Source organism: Hippocampus comes, unplaced genomic scaffold (assembly GCF_001891065.2).
Source record: "Hippocampus comes isolate QL1 unplaced genomic scaffold, H_comes_QL1_v1.1 scaffold248, whole genome shotgun sequence".
NCBI lineage: Eukaryota > Metazoa > Chordata > Actinopteri > Syngnathiformes > Syngnathidae > Hippocampus > Hippocampus comes.
Genome location: NW_017806277.1, coordinates 120,648 through 134,935, shown reverse-complemented (window position 1 = coordinate 134,935; position 14,288 = coordinate 120,648). Strand labels below are relative to the sequence as shown.

The following is a 14,288-nucleotide window of genomic DNA, read 5'->3' as shown; positions in this document are numbered from 1 at the left end:
GTGTTTGAAGTGCGCTCCAGCCCCCCCCACCCACCAAAACCCCTGCATGTGCCCACTCCCCTCCACCACACACACACATACACACACACACAAACACACACACACACACACACACACACACACACACACACACACACACACACACACACACACACACACACGTGTATAAGGACTAAGATTGCCCAGTATCCAAGTACTGGAAGATTACAGAGATGTAATCTTGTCACTTTCAAAAATGATTATGATGACATTATTTTTAGTCCCGGTGCTTCTGCGCAGCACGTCAAAAAATGTGTATAGTATACTGCAACTCATAGCTAAAATAAAAAAGATTTAAATATTGTACAATGTATTAAAGCAACAAAATGTCCGATCAAACCACATCAACTTCTCATACAAAAGTTTGCCAGCTTAATGCTAAAAACAAAAACAAAAAAACCCTACATTCTAAGTTGTAGTGGACATGCATTGAAAAGGTATGATCAAAAATGAAATATCTTGCATTTTGTGCATATTGAAAATAGCAGTTTTGCCATACATCTGGTTACAAAGTGTGTGGCCCAGTATGCCCCATAGTAGAACTGATGAAAAAGTGTGGCCCCCCCTCCTAGGCATATAAAGCGCCTACACTTGAGCTATACTGTATGTTCCAGTAAATATGCTCTAAGTGTGTGTGATGTTGCTGTGGTATCATTTCAGTACCTGTATCATGGTACTTTCTATGACTTTACAATTAAAGTTAGAATTTTGGTAAAAACGATGAAATGCACATATCAATACTCCAGCACCACAGAATGTTACGAGCAAGGGCCTGTATTTATCTGTAATAACATATTGGGGTTTATATCAGTAAACAATAGCGAAACATAAACTGACATGATGTGATACTTGTGGACACCGAAGGTTCAAGGTGGATTATTTGTGTCCGTGACACCACACCACTGTTAGGTGACACTAGATGTGCAATGTGCCAGTTACTACGACGGTGTCAGTGGCACAGCCCTGGGAGAACTCATCACTGAACCTCCCTCGGCATGGTTTCCATGGATACAGAACACCTCCAACAGTCATGGCCACTTTCCCATAAAGGTTAATTAATACAGAGTTTCCACCTCGCTTCAGCTGTCCTCACCTTAGATGCCTGCTGAGTGGACCAACATAGTTGGTCACATGACCGGACAGCGGTCCGTGTTCATGACCAAAGGTTATGGCAACTCATGCAGTTGCCAGTCTAAATACTTAACAGAGAATTCGTGCAAGGGTCAAAACAATAACGTGGTGACTTTTTCATCAGGTTGAAATCCACCCCAGCAAACACGGGTTGTCATGACAGTAAAGGTTAACAAAGTTGTCCTTTTAACTCCACCTTGAAAATGAGCTGGGATTGGAACTTGGATTGCAATTGGGAGCAAATGAGTCTGAGTAGCACTAACAAAACAATCTGGTTAGCCATTTTTAGACCTCTTCGAAACAAATACCCATAATCAATGGTGCAATGTGTAATATATAAAGAACAAAAAGTAAATAAATAAGACTGAGCCGCTGGCATCAATTACTGATAAAGGCCATCTTTAAGCTGTCGACCTAAATCTGATGACAACAAACGCCAACCTGGTCATACTGGGCCATCTGACGTCTGCTGTCATGCTGCTTAGATACACAGGATTAGAGCTATTTTCCTGCCAGCAAGCTTAACGCAATTTTAATAGAATGCCTCCGAAACCTACCCTTTGAGCTCTTCAGCAAACCTGTACGCGCATGTCTTTTCAACTTAGATGGAAGGGAGTTTAAATATCATGACTCATTGTCTTATTTCAACAGGGGGGGGAAATATTGCGAATCTTGCCAACTGCGGTCGCCCTTGTCTGGATTTGTTCCTAGGCGACTTTAAATGCAAGAAGATACAGTCGAACAGGAACACTGAGCTCGCTACTGCATCCAGTGTTGCTCATAATGTATAAATAAAAGTTGGGACCTTTGGGGTCTTGAGAGGCATGCAAGAGTCAGAGAGCCCGACTAAAGCTGGGCCATGAAAAAAAATAAATAAATCTTCAGTGACAACACTCAGTTGTCATACATACAGGGAAAGTTGTCCTCGCAAGTCTGGAATCGGCGTCTAAAGCATATTGCCTCTCCATTTACTCTCTCATTCTGTGTGATGCGTGTGTTAGTATTATATGAACTCCCCTAGTGTATACATTGAAAATGACCTTCCACATCCGTTAACATGTCACCTCTTTGGTCGTGGCACCTGACTTCCATCTCTTCCCCCAACCATGGGACACCATAGCGCCAACAAACTGCTCTACAGTTTAAGGGTGATTATCCATTATCCTTGAAAATGTCAACCAATGACAGAAAAGACAATTCGATTTTTAATTTTTTTTTTTTTTTATGCCTACTCTCTGCCACATAAATGTGATAGGACAAGCATGGTGATGGGGAGGGCTAAAACATTCACCAACTCTCTTCAACTAGTTTTCTTTCCTATCTCTTCTGATATACAAAAAGAGCTGTTGCACAGTAAAGGTCAGAGAACCTTTAGCTGCTTCCAAACATGAGACGCCCTCATGAAAATTTGACACGGACGGCACAGATTACAGATCTAAGAATGTGACCTTCACTCCCCCCCCATCCGCGTGACCTCCACATGAACATACTTGCCTATGCAGCCTGCCCTTTTATCTCAAAATAAAAGTTCCTCAATGACCTTCATTGTCATGAACAATAATCCGTTGAAAATGTATGAGACCAAACATAGGAATTTATAATGGAGGGAAGCTGAAGGAAAGTCTTTAAAGTCAAGGTCATTTATGTGACGAAGGCTTTTGCACTTCATACAACAGCTGGTGTCCATACAAAAAGCTCTCGGCGTTAATAAAAAGTGACAATGCTGCCCGAGCAGTGTGTACTAATGTCTGACACCAGCCTGGCAGATGTGTTCTCCCTGTTGTTCAGGGAAGTCAAGGTTAAAGGAATTTTAAAAGGAGAGGCGATGCCTGAACACCAATATATCATGTAATCTGCTGCCCATCCCTGCTGCACACACAACAACGTAGCCAACTTACACATGCAGTGTGACCGCTGTTTGCAAATTCAATATGGCATGGCATGATTAAATAAGGCAAAACAGAAGCTGCTTGACCAAATGCAGTTCTTCAAAGAGTGGAGCGCACCACAGAGAAATGGAATGAAAAGCTCTTGTTCACCTTGAGAGGGGAAGGGGGGTGGGGGGGGGTAAACAAGAGAATACCTTGGCATCAAACAGCAGGGGAGCTTGGAGAAGTAAATGTTTTTGTAACAAAGGTCAATCAGGACAAAACAGCACAGAAATTCAACCACAGGCAAATGCATGGCCATGCAATGAAAACTAGAGCGCTTTTGATCGGGCCGTGAGATAAATGAATGCTGTCATATCAAATTGTGTGTTACATTTATTTGCTTTGACCAATCAGATGCATCCTTACAGGCGTGTCACCATTCAATAGGAGAACAGTATCTAGGGGAAAGGTTCGAACGCGCCCGCGAGCTTCGTGAGTATTAAGTGGTTTCGGATAACGGATGGATGGATATTACCATATATTATGAATAAATTGAGCCTGCTTATTTCGCCACGTTAAAAAAAAATATTTCTTTCATTGGATGATTAAAAATTTCAGTTTTTAGGGAGATGGTAAATATCGCAATAACATCGATTTGATATCAACTCCCATTTCGCACCGCCATGTTTTTCCAATATTGTGTATCCCTGCTTCTGAGCGATGTTCGCTCTTAGATGCGCGCGTGAGCAATTGTGCACTGCTCCCACCCTCTCAGCGCACAGCAAACACATGCAGCATGATATCAAATGACAAATTAGATGACCAAACGCATATACATTTTGTGGACACAGAAACCAATGACTGAACCCCACATAAATTAAAACAAACAACAAAAACTGTTGATTGTGTGTATAAAAGTAAGGGAAGTTTCATCCATCCATTTTCTGAACCGCTTCATCCTCACAAGGTTCGCAGGGTGTGCTGGAGCCTATCCCAGCCGTCTTCGGGCAGTAGGCCGGGGACACCCTGAACCGGTTGCCAGCCAATCGCAGGGCACACACAGGCGAACAACCATTCGCGCTCACACTCACACCTGACATGCCTGTTTTTGGAATGTGGGAGGAAACCGGAGTACCCAGAGAAAACCCACGCAGGCCCAGGGAGAACATGCAAACTCCACACAGGGAGGCCGGAGCCGAGATCGAACCCACGTCCTCTGCACTGTGAGGTCGATACGCTAACCACTGGACCACCCTTCAGGTAAGTTTGTAAAGTCAATTTTTTTTAACTTCCTCTGAACCGCTCGGTATGAAACGTACTAAGTTTGAGGGTAAGGATTTGGCAATTGATGCATTCAGATGAGTCATCTGAATGGGACCCACATAAGTAGTGATATATAGCACCCCCCAAAATACCCCTCCGCTTCTCTTGACCGGTTTGGAACGATATTCTTACAAAAACATTTGCATCTATAGTAAATATTTGTGTGCCATTTGCAAGACCCACCCAAGGGCCATTTCCTGAGTGGCTGCAAATTAGTGCATTAATTAAACACACACACACATTCTTTCTTAATGAGCCGTGGCTGCCATCAATCGCGACGTGATTTATTCCAATTGGACTCGAGGTTATCTTTTACTTACATCGTCTTTCCAAAATGGTGCTCATTTCCCTTCTGATCCAACCCAAATTTTCCATTTGGAAACACCGTAGCTAGAAATAAGAAGAGCCGCTTTCCCCAAAGCCAGCACGCCTAAAGGCAGAGCGAGGCATTTTGATGCAGACTGCAGCAGTGATGTCGGAGGGAAATGGGCCACTTTGCAATTGAGATCAAATGTCCCACTGCCAGGCTGCCCTGAGAGCAAGGTAAAACCAGCTAAAATCCTTGGCCTTTAATGAATCATTTTCATAATATCCTTGGCATCAGCCCTTAAGAGGCCTTTTGCCATGAGTCAGCAAGATGTCCGTCTTTATGAGTATTGCTTCTTTTCCTCCCCCTTTTTCCTTGAGTAATTTGGGATGCGCCGAAGGAGTATCTTAGGCAGAGGTCTAAAAGACAGGGGAAAAAAAGACAGAGGATATATTTTGACATATTTGCCTTTTTTAAAAAAAAAAAAAAAAACTCAATGATTTTGTTCCGTGTGATGATAGAGTATGAATCTGTTGCCTACATAGGTTTGGTAAAATGATTCCCCCCCAAAATTTGTTCGGCTTTCACAAGAGCGACAAGTCCTAGTCCATAGGTGTCAAAGTCAGGTCCTGGAGGGCCGCTGTCCTGCATGTTTTCCAAGTCTCCCTGTTGCAACACACCTGATTCAAATGAACAGGTTCAATGTCAGGCTTCCGCAGAGCTTGCTGATGATCTGATCATTTGAATCAGGTGTGTTGCAACAGGGAGACTTGGAAAACATGCAGGACAGCGGCCCTCCAGGACTTGAGTTTGACACCCCTGCCCTAGTCGGTCCCAGTTAAAGAAAATTAATTCAAATGGATACATTTAACCCAATCAAGTATGTAACAATTACTGGTAACCTTTAACAATAAAGTATCAAGCGGCGACAGTCCAGCTGGCAAAGCGGAGCTGAACCCAAGCCAATGAACAGGAGACTTCAATCAGATTAGTGCTGCGTCTGATCCCGATGCTCGACCCAGTACTCACACACCAGTAGCTTTTGAAACCAAGGAAAGAATGCCCTATTTCTTCGGACACTGGAACAGAATCTAAATTATTAACTAACGGAATAACTACATTTTAAATGCAAGTTTGCAGCTTGGTGATAAAATAAGAGTGTGACATATTGTACATCTCTCAGAATCTGGGTTTAATTTGCGATGTTGTTCTTTGAAGACACGTAGAAGACTTTTTTTTTTTTTTTGAAACACAACCCACCGAGGTTCATAGTTAGACCCATAGCAACGCGCTTAACAAAAAAATGCTTTTGTTCGGCAATCTCTGGCGAGTGACGTCACTTACAGAATCACCAGTCAGCCATTGTTGATTGTCCCATTAAGCTAATTGTCATGTTACCATTGGGCCGGCGTTACAGATCACACAAAACCCGGACAAGGAGATTCAGGGACAGTTTTTTTCCTAGAGCCATTACTGCAATAAATAACCATAGAAAATAATCGAAACTACTGCATTTTAAACGAAACTCACTTACTCACTATGTGCAATAATGAGCAATATCTGAGCCATTTCATGTGCAATATGTGTCCTGTGTGCAATATAAGCCTCAGTTCCACACTACCACAACTACGACCACTACTGCTGCTGTTGTTGTGTGTTGTAACCCGTTATTTTAGTTTTTACTAAATGCACTAAGGAGTGGCACCCAAATTTCGTTGTATGTAATACAATGACAATAAAGGCGATTCTGATTCTGATAATCAATGAATAATGCATTTGTTTCTGAAAACTTTCAATTCAAAGTATTATAATTGTACATGGATGTAATCCTGTACGAAAACATTGAAACTATATGAGTGCATGGGTGGCAACCTCTGTAATGGTTTACAACTAAACCTGTACGAAAACATTCAAACTATATGAGTGCATGGTTGGCAACCTCTGTAATGGTTTACAACTAACAATGCTGCCGATATAATGTGTGGCGGGGCCAACAACGCAACATAACTACCTTAGCAATGACAATGGAGGACACCAACCAAAGATGATTTGTGCTCTCAGTGCTTGTGGGAATACATGGCTCAAGTAGGTAATCCCAATTTATAGCACGGCACAGCATCGAATTGCAAACAATAACGCTAGGCTAATAATTGCAGCCTATATAGTTTACCATTCTTCCAATTCCTTTCGTCTCCACTCCATGTTCAGCCGTTCAGGAACAACATTATCCGCATCCTGAGCATCCGGCTCGTACATGTGTGGCCCAAAATACATCTTGCCAACAACCGCCTCTTTCTCGAACTCTTCAAGCACATGGATGCCCTCAGGTAAATTTGAAACGTCACTTTCCAAATCAATTTCTGACTGTCTTTGTACACTTTCCATAGTGAGCCCTGCTATTGTTGTCTTAAAGCGATGTCACACTTCTGGGTTTGACACTCGTCAGGATCTCATTTCGGGAAATGTTATCAAATTATTTTTTTCATCCTTCAGTTAATGTATTTTGTTTCATTACTTGTGACCTCACAGTTGACCTTTAAGCAATCTAAACTAGCCATTTTCATGAGTAAACAGTGATTTTGAGTATAATGACACAAAATGTGTTTGCCAATCATTAACCTTGGACAAGGTAACTTGATTACGTAAGAGTTTATCATGGAGATGCCCTTCAGACTAAACACAAGTCAATGTCCAATGTTTCCTATTTGGGGCAAAATAAGTAGATTCATCATCCATCCTCTCCGATGCAGAAACTGAGTTCGCCCTTTACTTTGCCACATCAATAAAGGGGTAACCCTTGATCGGCTATGTTCCTCTTAGCCCTATACGAAATATTAGTTGTAATGTAATTTATGAGAAAGGACAACAGATTAAATGATAAAATTACGGACAACGTGGAATTCAGAATCAGTGATCTACATTCCAGGCCAGAGAATGATTTATATAGTTTAGAATGCAGTACAGTTTGCAGCAAGGAGACATGTACAGGTTTGACTACAATCTGCCAGAAAGTCAAATACTGTACAGGATATCCTCTTTGTAACCTTCAGTGCTGGATGGAGACCAATTTAGCAAACACGCTTGAGAATAGCCACTGAAAGGAGAGCAGATGAGAATTTATATTTCATATTTGTATTTCTCCTTTTATTTAAATATGGAACGATGGAAGACTATGGATTTCTGGTGCCTTTGACCAAGAACTATACCTGTAGAATCACATTCACCAGGAATTAGACTTGACAGTGCTGAGAAAGAATCAAAGCAGCTAGTCAACCACAGCTCCATTGTTTTTGTTGTGGGAGAAAATTATGAGTTAAAAAAAGAAAAAATACCAGTGGAACATGATACCAAATAATAATCCACATTATCTACTGGAGGGTTCTCGGCTAGTCATTTGCGTTTGACAAAATGTCTTTTATGATATATCTTTTTTTTTTTTTTAATATAACTATCAATTTGTTTGGAAGAAACTTCTGGGCTCATCACCATGTCGGTCACAAGTCTTTCCTTTTTCATAACACAACAATACAGCTGGATAAGCAGAGGTTTACAGCAACGAACACCTTCAACTGGATATCCACATAAACACCAAGGACTTCAGGTATTGAGTGTTTTCCCCTTTAACAGTCATTGAGTGTTAAATCATACAGTGTGGCAGACAAGGCCAGCGCCCAACTGCAGTCAGACGATTTATTTATTTTATTTATTTATTTTAAATGAAGAGGAGATTAAACTGAGACCGAAAACCACGCAATGGTGACCACAACAAAAGGTGCTTAGAGGACAGGTAAAAATAATGCTTCATGAGCCAAATGCTAACATTTCCGATTCTACTCTGGTTGGCAGGTGAAGACACACATCATGCTCCCGTACCTTGTCATCCTTAGCAGTGGAGGCTGATACAGGTAAAGTGCAGTAATCAATTTGCTCTACTGGCAAAAGTGCCCCTTTAGAATACTAATCAGGCTTGCACCCTCCGCTCTTGTTCTCACTATCCACCCCCCACCCCACCTTTCCTCATTCACCTTTCTCATGACTTGCCCCCACCCCACCCACGTGCCCCAGACCTGACCAAACGCTAAAGCAGGGCGAGCTGTCTTCTGCACAGATAACTGCTGCCACTAATCAAGCCTACGTGCACTGGGGCATGGGATTAAAAGAGCGTGCGCAGCTTGACTTAGGTAGTGAATGGTTTTACATACACATACACCCGAAGCGGGTCAAAATACAAAACTACAAGAGCGCCAGCAGGGTGCTCGAAACACCCACATGCAAAATGCAACACACAAGGTCGACTTTGTAAGCTAATATTAGGCGAGCATTCACCGGTTATAAAAGAACACACATGGGAAGATTAAATCTAAATTTACTCAGCCGGTCAAAGTGGAACTCGGCGTGAGCAGCCCATCGGTTATCAGACATGTCGCACAGTGAACCGCAGTATGTCGCGAGTCAAAATTTGAAATCGACAACTGTGGATTGACGGCCACGTACTTGCGCATATGAGGTAAACCGATGGGGTCCAGTTTGATTGAGAGAGTGAGACAACAGCTCCCGACGCATCGGCGGGGATAGTTCATTATGTATAAAACGAATGCCATTAATCGCTCTTAACAAGGGGACACAACCTAACCTTGGCTGTCTCGCAGAACGGGGTGAGGGCATGGAAATATCTACACTGAAATTGAAATTCATCACATGAACGGTTCGCCCTATCACTGTCCGTGTCGGAGCTCGGGGTGAAAGTATGGGCAAGCCAAAAGTCGTGCAGAAGCTGCTTAAAACACATCATTCTGATTTTTTTTCCATTTAAGAAGAGGATCAGAGGAGCTGCAAATACATTCACACATAAATGCCGCAGTGCTGGGGGCGCATGTCCTTGACATCCTGACATGGGCAGAGGGAGGGAAAGGGAAGAGGAGGCTGGGCCGATCCTGTCATGTCACACTTGTCATTTGTCTGATCACCCACCCACCTAGCCACCAAGCCCAGCCACCTGGCAGACCCCCTCCCATCCTCACCCCCACCTTTGTGCGACCTCGTCCTCCGCTGACCTGATCCCCCCCCCCACCTGTGAGCACAGAGCCCGCCCCCGCTGGCTCCGCCCCCTCTGCAGTCCTCGCACCCCGTCTTCCCCACCCCCTTGTGCTCTGCTGCTCCCCCCTCCCCTCCCCATCCGCCTCTTTCTCCCCCGCGGCTGTGCAGCAAGGTCAGGCAGGTCACAGTGTCCTCATCTGTAATCCGCTGCCATTCGTCAGCAGCCCCAGCCCAGGAGGAGAGAGAGGAGGGTAGGCGCTACGACGAGGGGAGAATGCCCAATTAGGCAGCTGTCACACACACGCACGCACACACACACACACACACACACACACACACACACACACACACACACACACAACAGAACATTACAGAGTGAGTGAAGGAGGGAGACTGCAAGAACCTACTGTCCACAGGAGGGAAAGAGAGGGCTGAACACTTGCAGCTGCAAGTGTATTGGTTTGCTGTGAAGGAGTTGTGGGGGTCAGCTACAGTTTAGACATGTATGTCCATTATCTGAGGCCTGTCAACAAAACGGGCAACAAGGTACCCTGGACGTTCTGGGTAGACAGTAGCGCGATGACATTTGAAGTCAAGCAGATTACTTTTGATAAAAGGAAACAAGTGTTGAGCATTACCTGTAACGACAAGCCGAAACAGATGATCGTGCAACTGTGGCTGGATGCTACTTAGATGCGAGACACTCAGTGAGGCTTTCTATGCTCCGGTTGGCCATGAAAACAAAGGTCAGGTCAACATGTACCAAACTACAGTGGCCTGTTAAGATTCTCTTCAATCCTTAACTCAGAGCAGATACCAAATGACTGACAAATATCCTATAATTGGATCATCTATCACCTGTAAACAGACATCTGTTTTGAGTAACGGCGAAACTAATCAGCAAAAACGATACTGATATGATTCCATCACATGGACGCAGCAGGAAGATTTATGTTACAGAAATTCATTGCTCAAGCCTGTACTTATTGATTGCACAGTCAAATGCTCTTATTTACTTTAATCAAAGGAAAGCATTATCATGGTTCAATGCCAGCTGAGTTGATATAGGGGGTCTGATTAAAGACCTTGGGGCAGGGCGGTACTGTGGGGTGCAGAGTACAGCAGACGCTTTTCCTCCTTCTATTCCCAAAGTTCATGAGGGTTCAGAAGCACTTCAAATGCGTCTTTGAGTGCTTGATGGCCAAAAGGATTGCGGCACAAGTGTGGGGGACACTTATCCAGTAAATCCTGTCTGAGAGGAGGACAGTGAATCGAGCCTATAACTAGACGTAACACAGTGGATGTGAATGTACTGTGAGACGAAAAGACGAATTCCACATTTAATGGTCATTATTTTTCCATCGGCATATCCATCTTATTCCAGCGCCCCATCAGCCTTCGTGTGAAATAGGTGCACAACTTCTGGCATAGCGAAACCGTTTTTTTTTTTTACATGGAAAATGTTTCTGCGAATCCAACTTCTATGACAGTAACAGACTTTAACAATGTGGGAACGCAAGTTGTTCCATTTTATAGTAGAAAACATTTCAATCCCGCTTAATGGAGCTGGGTTAAAGGACATAAAGAGGCAGCAGGCGGGCTACAAATTTTTCAAACAAAGATTTTCAGACTATATTTTTACTGTGATCCTCATCCCCGGGAAGGCGCTGGAAACTAGCGTTTATCACAGCAACATTCTTTCCTCGTCCGGGGTGCCAGTTCAAAATATTGCTCTTGAAGTCTAGGGGTGTCAAACTCATTTTTGTCATTGGCCACATTTTAGTTACCGTTTCCCTTGGAGGGCCGTTATGACTGAAACCAAATTTTAAAAAGTCAATAATCACGGTTTATTCCACTATTGTTTAAGTTACTGTCAACAACGGGTTTGGTTTCAAGAAAATGCTTCTAATATGTCTCTTATTGATTACATGTGAAAATGTTAAATTTTGGCCGAGATTTTCGCAGGCATCATGCAAGTTGACATGCTTGATTTGCTTCCGCAGGCCACATAAAATGACGTGGCGGGCCGGATCTGGCCCCCGGGCCTTGTGTTTGACATCTGTGTTGTAGTCAGTCACATATTCAACTTCTTCTGCTTGTTAGTCCAGCCGCTAAAAGCACATGTTCCCAAGATATTACGCAAGACATTTTTCAATGCGATGGGGGCTTATGAGCACTTCGAAAAGGGGACGAAAAAATTTCAAATCAGCCACCCCATGATACGAAACCCGCTGTAACAAATAGCAAAATTCTTTGCAGAAGTCGCTCAGCACAAGTCAAGCACATAACCGTTTCGGCATGAGAGGTCTCAGGAATAAGGTGGATAGACGTCAAAGCCATTAGAAGCATGTTTGTGGAATAATCAGACATTGCAATATTAATGAACATTTTGGAGATTCATGTGCACATTTTTCGTCAATGACAAGGTTTTCAAATAGAGTCGAATCAAGTTCTTTGGAATCCTCAAGAACTTCTCGGGAATATGCAAAGAATTTCTTAAACGTCTGCAGGGCTGCAGTATCCATCTCTGTGATTATTATTTTAATGACTCATTGACTACGTTTACATGCAGTCAATATTCGGGTTATTGGAGAAACAATTATAGTTATGCTCAACGCGGGCCCAGTTAGACAAGGACATTTAGCAACCGTACGACTGGTACGAGACACGTTCAGCCCGAGGGTGGTTGCTGTTGGCTCAAAGGTGACTACTGTTTGTTCTAGCGTAAATGCTATCCCCATACATTATATCACTTAGGTTGGCCCTTGTGAAGATATATAAACTGTGCTGTACACCAAACAAATGGACTTCCACTCTCACAGCCAATGCGTCATGGTGTGATTATTTTCCACAAAAGGTTTTGGGTAAATATTCCTGTTTCTGAAAAATTCTGAACAACCCATTCAAAAACATGAGCGGACAGAGTTAATCATGTATGCATGTTGTGATAAATTGTGATATCCCGATCTAAACCGTGACGTACAGATAACGTCACAACGCAAATAGATTTCCACTTCTTAATTTCTTCCGTCAAATATGACACATTATATTCATGTAACTCACAACATTACGAAAGGAGCCGGTTTGCAGTTCGCTGAGTTCTGCAACGATTGGCAGTTTTCATGGGTGGACGACTCTCAGCAATTATTTTTGCTGCCATTCGACATTTGATTCACAAGTGGACTACGTCCCAATGTTGCATATGAAACAGTCAATCAAAAAAGCTACGCTGCATCACATGAACAAATGTGATTTTCCAGGTCTGAAGTGAGATCCAAACAAGAGCCAAAAGTCTGCCACCAAGCTGTGTCAACACAGTTGACAGTAATGTCCCTTTTTTTTTACAATACAAACATATTTAAACACACACCACATTGAATACAAAAAATATTGTTACCTGCTATTAAAAAAAGAAGAGTCACAACTGTGCTAACATTGACCACGAAAATTAGCAAAACCACGAGACCAATAAACATGAACAGTTTTTTAAAAAATGTACTATACAAACATATAGGGCTGGGAAATATGACTGAAAAGTATTACATATTGATCAATAGATAATTATTGATTTGCTTTCCTTTTTTATTATTCATAAAAAAGACCCGGAGGAAAAAAGGTTTAGATACTTTTATTTTAACACAAAAGATTTAACCTTAAATAATAAGTCAAAGCAACTCTGAAAAAGTCAAATAAACGGGTAAATATATAGATTACATTACCGCTGTTTTACAAATAATGTGATCAATGGGCAGGGTGATATGGCGAAAAAATGTTTCACAATATAAGTACTTCACATCAGTTAACATAGATTTTTTTTCATTACATATAGAGAGAGAGAGAGAGAGAGAGAGAGAGAGAGAGAGAGAGAGAGAGAGAGAGAGAGAGAGATTGAGACACACAGCCTCACAATTATACGGCCTCTCCTTTATTTCTCACCCGTTTACTATATTTGTATCAATACAATCCAGCTAAAGCGTCCAGGGCATTCCACTTCTTCCTTGGCAATCAATCTTTGTTGTTTGTGAATCAATCAAGAATAAGACAGTGAAATTCAGTACCATTTATGTCAGTGATGCTCAAAAGCAAATCCTAAAGGGCCACTAATACATTTTTTCAATGAGTTAAAAGTCCATTTATTGAGGTCAGTGAGGCCACGTTATAATACTGAAACATTCAAAATAAAATCTCTTCATTCTCTGTAGCCAAAAACAAATCATGACCCATGTCGTGACTCTAAAACAAATATATCAGGAGTGGGGATAAGAACGCTATTCTTTTTGAATATAAGCACAGAGAACGACAAAAAAGAAGAGACTATTGGGGCTTCACACTTGGGAGTGAGGGAAAGAAAATCCAAATAAACGTATGCAAGTGAACCCAAAGATAGGATAAATAGTCACAAAAATAAAGTGATTACATTTGCAAACGACCTACATTTGTGGAGATGAATGTATTTTCCTTCACAATGAATGATTTTGGAGCCTTTTCTGCAGGGTGCCTGTGTATCGTTGGGATGAAGACAAGTCCTGTTCAACATGTGCTGACCCAACCAGAACACAGTGAAAGGAGGGTGGGGGGTG

The 14,288-nt window shown here is 42.3% G+C and overlaps 1 protein-coding gene and 1 long non-coding RNA gene across 5 annotated transcripts in view; one reads left to right on the top strand and one right to left on the bottom strand.

Moving 5' to 3' along the window:
* Positions 1-14,288, bottom strand: part of nrip1b (nuclear receptor interacting protein 1b) — a 59,003-nt gene that overhangs the window by 6,184 nt on the left and 38,531 nt on the right. The window lies entirely within an intron of this gene.
* On the top strand, positions 4,307-14,287 carry LOC109507979 (uncharacterized). Of its 2 annotated transcripts, none has more exons than XR_002166577.1 (4): positions 4,307-4,907; positions 8,518-8,576; positions 11,968-12,027; positions 14,202-14,287. It is a non-coding gene; the product is annotated as an uncharacterized LOC109507979 (long non-coding RNA). The 2 variants fall into 2 exon arrangements; XR_002166578.1 differs by lacking the exon at positions 4,307-4,907 and adding an exon at positions 5,499-5,551.